Genomic DNA, 14,007 nt, shown 5'->3' with positions numbered 1-14,007 from the left:
CTAGAGAACTTATATTATATATTGAAAATCAACATATTCTTGGTCAAAAAAATACTAAAGAAGCATGGCGAATACTCAGAAATTATCTCACTGCCAATGTTTATTTCACTGGTGAATCATATAAAAACTGGAATTATTATGAACATATATTAGTTCAAACATTCAGTGAGACTTTTGATCACATTCCCCTCAGAGAATCTACCCCAGGAGTACATGGATACTCCAAAATAGTGATTAAAAAACTTATTCCTATTGAAGAATGGGGTATTTCATCAATGACTCAAAAATCCATGCCAATGGGACCAATGGGACAAACACTTGCAAATTTCACCTATTGGGGTTATATTAAAGCCTTTTCTTAAGTATTATATTATAATAATTATAAGCACAAACACACTTCGTTTATAAAAATTTGTGCTAAAGTATTTGAAAAGACTATTCCAAATTGGTTTATCCAATGGTGGACTTAACATGGATCCACAGTCAAAATATTACCTCCAGAATATTTCTCTCTTTACTATTCATGGAAAAAATCCTCACCTTTCTTAATAGAATTATATTTTTCAAAACATATTTGTAAGATCGATACTATTGACCAAATGTATTTCTACATAGAATTCTCTATCCTTTGGATCCATCGATGGTCAGTAGAAATAGGCTATGATACCCAACAAATTCCTACCATATATCGAGTATTCTATTGTAATTTTTTGGACAAATTGCTTCGAAAAAATCCAAGTACTAAACTCACCTATGGTCATGATCAAAGGGAGGAGATGGTCAAGAAAATTGTTGAATATGAAAAAACTCCCAAGAAATCAATTTTAGTTGAAAAAAATATTAACTATGTTTCTAGGAGAATATCTACACATGATGGAAATAAAATGCAAATAATAGAACAATATTTATCAGAAGTAAGAGATAAATTACTTTAAACTGTTGAGCAAAATTCAGATATGTCAATGAACAGTACCGAAGCAAACACTGAAGATGTTACAGATTCTCAACCTCCAGAAATTCTAATAGAAAATGATGAAATTATTGAAAAAGCTGAAGCATTCATCAAGAAATGGAAAGGCAAAGACTAGATATAATCATCTAACCTCGACATCCGGCCCCTCTACTTTTTATGCTTTATAAAAACTTATGTAACAACAAAATCACTGTGCACAGGGACCCATCTAATACTGTGCAAGATTCTCTTTCTTATTATTTATAGACGCCTCATTCTTGTTAGGGAGGCAGAAGTTTTTTGGTTCTCTTCTTTTGTTTTTCTTTCTATAAGCTCTCCCCTCTCTCTACATCTCTCTTTGTAATATATTTTGAAGAATAAATAAAAAGCCACTATTTACTACTATTCTGGCCTTGCTTCCGGCTATTAAGTTACATATTACTTTCTTATTTGTGTGCATTTAATACAACTTCTAGCCTCGTCCAGCCGTGACTATGTCCGGCTAAAAGACTTCTTATATCTATGTTGAAGCTCTAACTTCGCTTACATGGTAAGTATGAAAGATCTAGACTCTATCAAAATATAAAGAAATTTTTCTATAGTTTCTTGACTTGGTTCCAAAATTGTGGTACAGTCGAGTTTAATACACTTATGTTAGCTTTGTCTCTGTGACTACGTCTAGTAAGTTATGCCTCTTTAGCCCATTGTATTGATACGAAAAGGGCGACTTCTGCACAATTAGAACTTCTAGACATATGGATTTAACATAAGGTTATTAAATCTCTGACAGGCCCCTTGTTTGGATAAAATATTCCATACAATCATTAAACTATTTGAAATTCTTTTATATTTCGGTTGGTGCTTTGGTTCGGTTTTCCAACTTTGGTGTAATCCGATGTTGGTACATGGTCTGGCAAGCTGAGTGGCATATCCCAGCCTAGTGATAATATAATATAATATAATATAATATAATATAATATAATATAATATGTATTTTATGTATCTAGATGAAAAATATAAGTATTTATGATAATTTGTAACGAGTTAACGATTTATTCAATAAGAAAATTGTGTAATTCATCCCCACACCAATAAGTTGTTAATTAAAAAAAATTAATCCGTTCACCAACCGTTTATCCGATAAGCCAATATCAGTAAGCCAATAAGTTATTTTGTGGATGGCTTATCGGATACGGTTTGATTTTGAATAGCCCTACTCATTAATAAACAAGTAAAAATATACAGAGAGAGTATTCTTTACATATTAATTTATTGAATACGAAAATGAGTATAAAAATATTTTAGGTGAAAGTTATCCCACATCGGAAAAAGATATGAGAACTTGGCCTTTATAATGCTTCTGCCTTTACTATGTTGTCAAGTAGGCATCTTCATAGAGTTAAAATGGGCAGCTAAATTTGTATCTAATTGCTAGAGTTGTACTTATATGGTGATGGGTTTAAGAAATGCTCTATTTATGGTATGGGGTAAGATATATAAGTTGGGGGTGCACTAATAAGTCTTAGACCCAACTTAAAGAAAAAATATTAAAATATATACAAATAAACAATATAGAATAATGGTAAGATCTAATATTTATTTAGAAAGTTCTGTCAATTATTGTTTACAAACTTACATGCCGAATTATTCGTAGAAAAAATCATAAGAAAATTTCTCTATTTTATGAATTTTTACCAAAACTTTGTTGCGATTTTTTTTTATTTCTTGCCAAAAAATTCAAAGGTAACTTGTGGAATCAAAATCTTCAAGTAATGTACCTGAGGATTTTAAAATCCGCAGGTAATAATTACGTACAAAGTTTTTTCCATTCAATTTTTTTGGCAAATAAATCAGCAGGAAATTAAATTACCTGCGATTTTTTCTTTAAAAATTCTAAGTAAATCTCCATGTAATTCCCACCTTTCTTGTAGTGATTTTGTATTTATGGTCATATAGAATAGTATGGCTTTTGATTGGATCAGGTGTTTTTCCTCTTGCACAGTTGTTGCACTAGCAAACAAAATTGTGTGGAGCGTTACACCTGTATATCAACAAAGTAAGAAACGGACCTGGTCCTCTAAGTATCATCTTGTCATCCTCAAAACATGAGATGACATAAGATATTAATGTCAACGATAAATTTAAGGAATGACTGGCACTAACTTTTGAATGACATATTCTTTAGATAGTTCTGATCAGTTCTAGTTTTAATGATATAACACATATTTTTATTATAAAAGTGTTTTGGTGGATTTGGTATAATAAATTTGTAGGTGAGTCAAGAGCATATGTTATGATTCCATTTACTAGAATTTTGATTAGTAGGCCATAAAATAAAAATGTTAAATATGAAATAAATAGTGTAAGTAAGTAAATCAAAAAAATTTTAGTTAGCCAAGAACGTTCTAAGTTACAATCGAGGATGATATATTCTAAGATGCACAAGATGGAAACAAATAAGAAACAACTTTAACTAGACAAATAATCAAGAATAAAAGGAAGAGCTAAGAGACCAAGTATGAACAATTATATTTAATAAGAGAATGAAAGAGTAGATCACCTTACAAATGAAGAAGAAAAACTTTTCATAGCTTACGACTATGTGATTCGGCCATTCGTAATTTGACAATAGTGTCCTAAAAGACTATGACCTATACGGGGGCACCATGTATCTGGTCTGTTAGTGAGCCAACTAATATTCCTTTGACACTTATCTCCATATGAACTCGTCCGAACTCCCGACAGTTCTTTTATCTCCTATTTGTTTCTAGTTCTATTTAACAAAGGGAGGTGAGCACTGGATCCATATCCTATACAAGAGAGTGCTTCCGCTGCTGTTAACTCATGAGAGACTCTTCATAGTGTCTGCTCTCATTATTACGTCAAACCTCCAAGCTTCCTCCTCTAAGTGGATACATGTCCTCACATGGATTTTACCTTAAATAGAGAGTCCCTCCATCTTTTAGGATGCTATGTCCAATAGTTCTTGAGAGACGATAAGATAAAAAAGGATCATTGCTCGATACACCATGTTTATCTTCTTCTCTTTGGTAATGGAACATTGCTTTTTTTGTGAATCATTATTTTGACACTTGGATGATCACAAAAGTTATACTTTTAAAAAGGTAATTCTCCCCCAAGAGGGAGGCTATCATATGACATTTTCCTATGCACAGATAAACAGGCTAGCTAGAATATGGCTGAAGATTATCTGTCACTGCCTCATTCCTGGGAAGCACATGATAGAAGTCACTCAGTATTGGGGTTTCCTAATTTATGCATTAATGCAGGAGGGATTCATGATAAACATGAGCGTAGTGATTATTTGAGGAATGTATAAGGCTCGCTTTCATCAGGGATGCAAGTATGGTTTTGGTGGGATGCTGAATTAATTTCTGAGAGTTCATGATGTAGAGGGGTCTTGATATTTCTCATAGGCCAGTGATGACACTACTCGAGTACCATGCTCGGGATGATGAGATCACAACCCATATGTATGGATTGCAGATTCTTCAATTGTGAAGGAGGGTCAGAGCAGACACTAGAGAAGAGATACGCACAGTAGAGTTTGACTACCTACTTGGTCACCATGATAGGACTCTATTAAGGATAGGCCTAGAGTTCATAGAGCCAGTAAATGATGACATTCCTATGGATGAGGAGAGGCAGCTATAGGATTTGGAAATTGAGTTCGAGAATTATGATGATATAGACCCAGTCTTGGGTGATGAGTCTTTAGGCTCGATATTGATGATGGCATGGACGAGGCATGACCAGGGAATTTTTACATCACCTTATAACTATGATTTGTTTTGTGCCTGCCAACACAGGGGACAATGCTATATTTTAAGTGTGTGGTGGTGGCGATTCTCTTTATGTTATCTATTCTAGATGGATGGTTATTATGGATATTATTTGGTTTAATGTTATTTTTTATTTGGTTCTTAGAAAGATATTCTAGTACATTCGGTCTGTAATATTAGTAATTATTTTATTTTTTGAATTAGGTTGTGTAGTAGTGAGTAGTAGTTCATTATTTTACTATTCATAGTTTCGTCATTTTAGTTGCTTAATTATTTTCATGTCGGTTTTAGGAGTAAGCTCTTTGCTTTTAGGATGCATCCTAATAACTCGCCAGTTTAGGTGCCTTTCTCGATGATAAATAGATAACGACCGTCCTAAAGGGAATTAGTCTTTGGGAGTGAATAGGTGGGAGAACGAATCACTAATCTAATGTGAGGTACTTGTATTTGGACATATGACCACGTGACATGAAAAATATTTTTCTGGAAAAAAACTTGTCAAATCAAAGAAGGATGGTATATTAAGATGCCTAGGCTCAACTATGTGACTCTTCGTTGGTGTTGGCTTAATTTTTAATTTGTGTAATTGTTAGGGTCAAGAGTCTATAGGTATCCTACTTGAGTTTAGCATACACTAGGTGTGATTTGAGGTTGTCTATAAATTGCATAAGTATAGTGATGTCAAGAACTTACCCGGTGTATTTACAAATAGAAATAAAGAGTATTAAGTTAGGAGATAATAGAGGCATTTCTTTGATAGATGCATTTTGTACCTTCTTTATCCACCCTTATTTCATGATCCTAGTTAAACCTTTTGAGCCTTAAGCCTATTCTTTGGCAGCTGTATAGGTAGCCTAGTCCTTTTCTTTCAATTAGCCCTAATTTGATACCAAACTCCTAAGCTCTTACATTGAAAAATTGAGTTGTGTGAGAGTGTAAAAGATAAGAGTAAAAGAGAGAAAGTAATGCCCCCAATAATAGAGTTGTGGTGTTGTATAGTTTATATATTGGCAGGAGGGAGTAGTGAAGTTAACAAAACAATAATTCCAAATACTTTATGAGAAATTGATACTCCCTATGTACAATTCGTAAGCTAGCTTAAAAAGACGGGGAGAGAAAAAAACATGAAAAAAGGTGACACAAAATTGATGGAAAATAGGGTGATTGGAGAATATTTTATAAAAATGTGTGATGTATTAAAGCGCTTAGGGATGATAGTCATTATACTGCCCAGAACAGTACGTACCTGTCCTGCAGCCTGCATTACAGCTTGGGAAGTCCTACTTGATCCTAATCATTGAAACTTTGATATTAGTAGAGTAGTACACTAAGGGAAAGCTTATGGTTCGTCCTATGTCATGTGTGAATTCTTTAGGAGAATAAGCAAAATTTGTTCTTTGTACACATCTTTATGATAAATTGCATAATGTCGATCGATATGGGTAAATCTCTTATTATGAGGGTGCATGTGGATGATGGTTAGGTGACCTGTACGATTTCTTAATTAAACAGTGTGCATGAGTTTGCCAACGTATTAGAGTCTATTTTTTAGGTTTGGAAGTCTGAAAATAGCATTCTGGTTTTTTAATCTATGACATGGCATGCTTGGGATGAAAATTAATAAGTCATGTGTAGTCAGTGTATGCCCAATAGAATTATCTTATTAAGATAGTGATGTGAAGTCTTGATGTGCTAAGAATAATTGCAAAATGTCTTATGTTTCAGTTAAAATTGCATTCTCAAGCTAATAGATATGATTAGTGTTGCAGGGCTTAAACTTAGTGGAAATGAACATGATTGGGCATAAATGTCTATCTATGGATCATAGAAAGTTTTAAGAGAAACATGGTGAGCATAAAGAGAATGGAACAAGGCTTGGAAAACATGGGAAATAGACCAGAAGAAGGAGGACATACATTGAACTGGAAAGGAAGAAGCTAACACAGTAGCGTGCCATGACCCTTAGTCACAGCGATAAGGGTGTGGCACGTTGATGGTTTACTATTGAGTGGCACATTCCACTGATCATATTCGATATTAGTATGCCATGCCCCTTAGTCACCGTGATAAGGGCGTGGCATGGAGAAGGTTTAAAACCGAAATGGCAAATACCGGTATGCCTCCATGATATCAATGTTCCACGGCCCTTTGCCTCTGCGACAAGGGCGTGGCACTTTGATGTGTTAAAATCGTGCATTCATCCCAACTACAAAAAGAAAACTTATAATATTTTGGCGAATCTTTTGCATACATCTAGTTAAGAAAATACTTATGAGGGCTTTATTTTGGGGTTATTTCATCATTCAACTCTCTTACTTTGAATTTGGTATGATTTTTTCTAATTTTGTTGATGTTGATTATAAACATGAGTGGCTAAATTCCCTTTTTCTGGGGTTGAGGCCAAATGCATGATTATATTTCGTTATTCTTAGAATTGGTTAAATGTTGGTTTATCATATTAGTTGTTCTTACTATTTTGACGATTGGCCACCATTGAAATACATGTTTAATCCTTTTATGAACCCAGAAGGAGAATCATTAGGATAGATTGAAGGGTTTAAGGAGAAAATTCTTATCTTTTGAATAACGAAAGATTTGAATTCGTGTCTAGGATAGGAATATACCTAGAACACGTTATTAGTTCAACTACAGAAAGATAACTAAAGCATCTAATATGGATTATTGCAACCCCATTCAATGATGTAGTTGTGATATCCTTTTAGCCAGATAATTAGAGGTTCGAAAGACCATAATCGCATCCTTAGCCCTGTTAATCAACAACCCATAACCAACCTAACCAACAACAAGAATAACTATTTCCATGATTGTTGAGAGTGCCTCAGCCCTGGAATCTTCTCTCATATTGATTACATCTTTGCTTACGTTACTATTGCTATATTTTATTATTCTCTTATCTTTTTATTAGTTACAAACTTTCAGAAACTCTTTGGTACCTTACAACACTTGATTTTAATATTGTCAGAAACTAAAATTAAGTGAATGGCTAAACATGTAGTCCCTGTGGGTTCGACACCGTCGCTTAAGAGTCACTAATTACTTGTTTGACCACGTACACTTGCATGTGTGTTAGGCCATAACAGCTTTGTTTTCTTTCTTGATATATAAAAATCCCCAAAAATATATTTTATCTCTCTCTTTTATTTTAGTTTTATACCTTTCTTTCAAAATGTGATTGGAAAAGAATGGAATAATTTAGAGAAAAATAAATAATATAGTTTTCTTTTCAAAAAAGAACAAGGATGTTTATGAGCTTTCTCTTGAGGGAGACCATTAAATTTAATTTTTGGCCCTCTCTTTGCAAGGATGAGTCTTTGGCATGGAGTAACTTATTAAGCTCAAATTGCTCAAATTAGTTGGGAAACTATCTTTTTGCTTTATGAGTACGATGCCTTGTATAGTGATATCTTTGAATAATTCTTGTACATACGTGTAGTCTAGAACCTGTCTCGAGTGTATTCAAAGCGAAATCCTAAGCAAGTTTGGTTTAGAGGAAGACCCGAGGTCATTTTTAACCCTTCACATGGCCAAATTCCATTCTTAACATTGATCTTTAGTAACCCTTTTGAGTCTTTTGACCATTTTTATTTCTTCTTTTGATGATAACCATGCTAAAACACCTAAACCCCTTTTGAAAAACTCTCTTTTAGAACATAACCTCCTTTGATGCATTACATGATTCTAACTAAGGAAATTCAGGAAAAATCCTAAGTTTAGGGGGTTGCTTAATGATGAGATTACTTTAAGGGTAGTTCAAACTAGTCATTTGGGGGAAGATTGTGATATGCTAAGATGAGTTATCAAAGGTGTATGTTGAGTTATTGAATCGTAAACTTAAGAGACAAAATATGTGATTGATGACAAAGTTGAATAACCTAGCCTATAGAACTTAAGGAGAAATTAAATAAATGAAAGGCTATTAAAAGCTTAAAGTGAGAACATCTCTTGAAAAAGTCAAAAAAGTGAAGAAAGAAAATAGTATGTTGGATTTGTATGGTAATTTCTAAACTAAAGGTTTAGAGAAACAAAGGAAAATAACTTGAAGGTGAATAAGGTGGATGAATTGAGAACTTTGGGGTAGAAAGGAACAAACGATAGCATTGAATGAGGTCTTTTAGACACTTGATCCATATTTTTCTTACCACACCTTAAACCTCCATCTATACTTCCAAGACCTTGATGATTCCAAATAAAGTATGTCTACATTACTGGTGAACAACACAAAGGGGAAGCCTATTGTTCTACTCAGTGTGCTTAAATTTCTTTGAGAGAGTGAGTGTGAATTTTTTCAATATTTGAGATCCTTTGATAATTGAAATGTCTTGTATGTGCAGAGCTAACTCTTACATATGAGCAGCATCGATACTTTAGGGTAGAGGGTGATTTCCTACTCTATATTTGGGTAAATTAGCAAGGTAATTTGCATTGTGAAGATTGAGATGATTTTTGTAGATTTTATGTCACCTCTTAAGAAGCATTTTTTATTTCAAAGGTTCATTTGATACTAAATTACATCCGTGCTTCATAGCTATGTTCTTATAAGAAAATTTTGGTATATTAGTTGCCATGACATGTTTGAGAGATCTTTGTTGAGCTTTGTTATCCTAGATCTTTAGGATAGCTTTAATTTTGGTGGGTTTGAGTCGTAAATACCCTATATTATTGGATTATTCTTGGGTGCTTGAGTATAAGCAATAGTTTATGTTTTGTGGGTTGATAACTTGTCAATTTGATGACTTGTTGGCACTTTTAGGCTTAAATTATCATGTTGTTTCCTTTTATTTGAAGTTAATACCATGTGTAATTATCATTTATGCAGGTAAATGTTGAAAATAAAGATTAACGAGTCATTCAAGTCAATGGGAGGTCAAATATGATAGAAAAGAAGCATTAAAGTTCAAATAGATACGCCAGGAGGCCACCTATTCACGCAAGTCATAAAAATGGCCAAACCATTGGCATCTGCGCCCAAGGTCTGCGCATTTGCCTTGGATATGCTCAAGCATATCAAGATTTCGGTGGCATTTTGGTAATATCTAGAAAACATGAAATCGGGGTCAAAATGGGTGGTTTCAGCTTATTTCCACCATTATTGAACTATTATTGTACTTTTCTTGAGCTAAAAAGCATTAGAGAGACTCTCAAGTGAAGAATTAGTGACTTTTATTGAAGATTTATTAAAATTAAAGCTTGAATATCGCATTCTCTTTACTTTTTATTAAAGCTTGAATATCGCATTCTCTTTACTTTTTATGTATCAATTTGAATGGAATTTTGGTATATCTCTACCTTCTTTGTCTATGAGTAGTTAATTCTTTTTCTTCAAGTTATTCTTGAATAGGTTGTTATTAGTGCACGGGTTTTGTTTATTTATCTTTCTAATTAGCTATTTGATATAGGTTTTGAATTCACTCCATGTTTTAATGAAGAATTAGGGGTTGAAAACTCCAATTACCTTTAGACCCATATCATCCTTGATAGAGGGGATATAAGTGAGGAATGGGTGTGAACAATAACTTGAATCGGTTTATTTAATAAAATCTCTTATACATAAGAATGTTAATTGAGGCCATAAATTGGGAAACTGTTACACTTATAAGGTGTTTGAAAGAACCCATTTGTGATATTTGATGTTTTATTGATAAATTGATACTAATACCTCTAGATATAGCCCACCCATAACTTCTAGCTAAATTTGATCAAATAATCAAATACGCATGCATAAACCCATACCTATTAAGACATAACCCCAAGTCTCATCTATACTTGATTAATCTCTATGTTTCTAGCTTCAAAATAGATTCTCAAACAATAAAATTATTAAATTTGAAATCATTCAAACAAACCCTCTCATTTTTACTTTCATGTTTATTTTCTATGCATTACGGGTCAACTTATAGTTAACCTTTGTAATAAACGGGACTACCCCCTAGTCGTCACATGATGCTTATGACCTTGAAGGACCATAAGCTAACCCATGAATGATATCTACTGTGAGCACTAGATAATAATACTGTAATTAATGCAGAAAATGGGCTGAAATTCCATAAGGTTCAAAACATCTGAAATACTGACAAAATATAACATCTGTAAAACTGAATACTATCTAAAAATCTAATCTAAAAAGCCTCTAACTGAATTTGTCTAAAAAGTGGAGTTGATGGGACAAGCCCCAAACTAACTCCAACTACTGAGTTACTGCTAAACTAAAATACTGAAATAAAAAGCATATCCTCAATAGATGAGGACTCGCTGCTAAATCTGCTACTGCTGGCTGAATCTAGCTAAGCATGGTCAGGAACCTGAGCTTCTGAACCTATCACATAAAACATTATAGCGCAAAAAATGGGTATACGATCAGTACGTGGGAATGTACTGGTATGCTAAATGAGGTAAGGTTGAATGCAAGGGTTCAAATGCATGAACAATAATTGACTATATAATATAGAGTAACTAAATATAAGAGGACGTGTATACTATAACTGAGCTTTACTGAAGCTAAGTCCTGAGTTCTGATAACTGTATAACAGATATCTGAAGTTAGTGATAACTAATTTAATGATACTGATTAACTATGTTTGACAGTTCTGATCCTGTAGAACTAAACTGAGTTCTAGACTGAAGACTGAAGCTAAAACTATGGGAAGTAATCATCTAACCAATATGCACCAAATAAGATAAGGTAACTAAGTTGGGGTCCAATCTGTAAACCCAATTAGAAAGGTGTCAGTACCATTCCATAGGTAATGGAAACTACTGTGGAGTAAGTCCTAACTAATGGGTGACCCCTGAGATCAGTCCTAAGCTAGCGGGTGATCCCTGAGTATGTCAGTCCTATCTAACTAGTGACATCTCTTAACCTATGTTGGCTATGTAGTTCTGGAACTTAGGGATTATTTCTAGGGACCTAGTCCTAGCTAAAGAGTGAGACCCTATCCCTAGGCTCACTCAGTACTAAATCTTATTCCCAACTGAAAGACATTGATTAAATCATACTAAACTGGACTGGACTGATATAGAGTTTACTGAGTTTTCCTAAGTTCTGTAACTGACTGAGTTTTACTAAATTCTGTAACTAACTGAGAGTACTACTGATCGTGACATGACTGAAACTATTCCATCACTAACATTGGCTCTAGGTAAACATCTAAATTGTTGGGTATTAAATACCCCAGGACTCGATAGCATGAAAAGTAAAGGAAAGCATAATCTTGAATAACATAACAATGTTCACTTGGTCATAATTCATTCATAGAGATATTTCATCAAGTACTTTTGATGCATTAACTTGTACATTAATGGGGAATACACGTTAGCATGCTATAATGTCATTATTTCATTCTCATAAACAAGTTATCAAACACATGGGAAGCATACTTGATTCATTAACACATAAACACTTAGGGTTAACATGGTTACCACAATCAACTTGCAAATTGAAGGGTTTATCATGACTATTATGTAATTCAACACATACTGGAATCAATTCTTGGAACTTGTAATCTAAATCATGGATTAAAACTCAAACAACACCATGAACATGAATTCAATCTAATTCAAATATGGAAATCATAAATCTTATATTTTGAAAAAGGATTCTTGGGCTTTATGGAAGGTAAAGATCCATGGATGAACATCTAACATACCTTGGAACTTGGATAAATTCTTGGGATTGACCTTGATTATTAAGAGTTAGGGTTTGTTTTCTTGAGAGAGAATTATCTTTTGATTTTATGGAAAAGTGAATAATAAAAGGTTTAAACGTTTTTAGTGATTAAATCTCATATCTAGACAAATTAAAATCATGGGGAAAAATTATTTTAACCCTGGGCACAACTTTAAGTTTTTGTTAAATTTTTCTAATTTGGACCCCTGGCGCGACGTGCCACTATCGCGCCAAGCCAATAGAAAATGACAACTAGGAAATTGCATGGTGGCACGACACGGTGGAATCACGTTGCCACCTTGGTTGTGACCTGAAAGTTCACCACGATACGGTGGTATCGCATTGGAACACTAGAAGAGGACAATTTTGAGATTGAGTCTTTGTATGAAACGCCGATATCATGGAGGCTCACTAGTTTTTTGACAATTGCCATTTTGGCTGGCTCCGCGATGCGCTAATGGATTAGGTGGTACACTGTCTTACTAAAATGGAAATAACTCTTCACCCGGGTGTAGAATTTTGGAGAATTTTATATCGATGGAAATATTATTCAATTTCTCACACAATGAAAAGTCAAAATCTTAAAAATTCCACATGTATAAAAGTGTATTCATCTTTAAAGAAAGTCTTTGACATTTTTGGAATGAATTTAAGCTAGATAAAAGTATGGGGTGTTACAATATCTCCCCCTTGGGAACATTCATCCTCGAATGAGATTGATTAAGCTGAGGACTGCTGATAGATTGAGTTTATATGTTATACATACATATTTGATGCATAGAATACATGACTGTACTGATTAATGAAGTCGTGACTGAATATGCAACGATAACTGATAGTAAGATTATGGTAGTAACTGAACATGGAACTGAGTAGATCTAAGAAAGATTGTTACCTTAAGCTGAGAATAATGATAAGCCTAAGATCATTTACTGAACATATATGAACGAGAACATAAGAACATGAATGAGTCTGAAACGTGATACACGAACTGAATATCGTGAACTGAACTGAGCCATTGAGTACATAGCTTTCTACTAAGATTGGAACTAGAGGGTCAACTATGAGGACCCATTACTCCAACTGGATTCGTTACATAAATAGAAAATGAAAGGTTCATATCATGATAGCTTGGGGGTTATAGTGCATCTCCCACTTGGGACACTATGTCCCTCGGGAATGCTGACTTGGTTGAGATACTAAGAAAAAGCATGAAACGATACACGGGGCACCTACGAACTGAATCGTGACTGAATATCTAGGATCTTAAACTGTGGCATAATACATGAACTGGGCTAAATTTGCAACTACTAGGATGTTCCATTTTGGGATAGGACAACTAGATGAAAGGATGGGAAACCATCCGAATTTGTGCTGACTGCTAAATTGAATTGTAGTCTTTATGAACTAACTCATACTGAAAACATATACTTAACTGGAGTATTCCTTCAACATTCCTTCTAGGAAGTTCTAATGGCCTTGGGGAGCAATATATCTTGGCATGGGATAAGCAAGATGTCTAAATAAGAAATCACAACAATGTTAATAGCAAAATATTTGGCATGCGA

This window comes from Capsicum annuum, chromosome 6, assembly GCF_002878395.1.
Source record: "Capsicum annuum cultivar UCD-10X-F1 chromosome 6, UCD10Xv1.1, whole genome shotgun sequence".
NCBI lineage: Eukaryota > Viridiplantae > Streptophyta > Magnoliopsida > Solanales > Solanaceae > Capsicum > Capsicum annuum.
Note: the sequence above shows the minus strand (reverse complement) of the source record.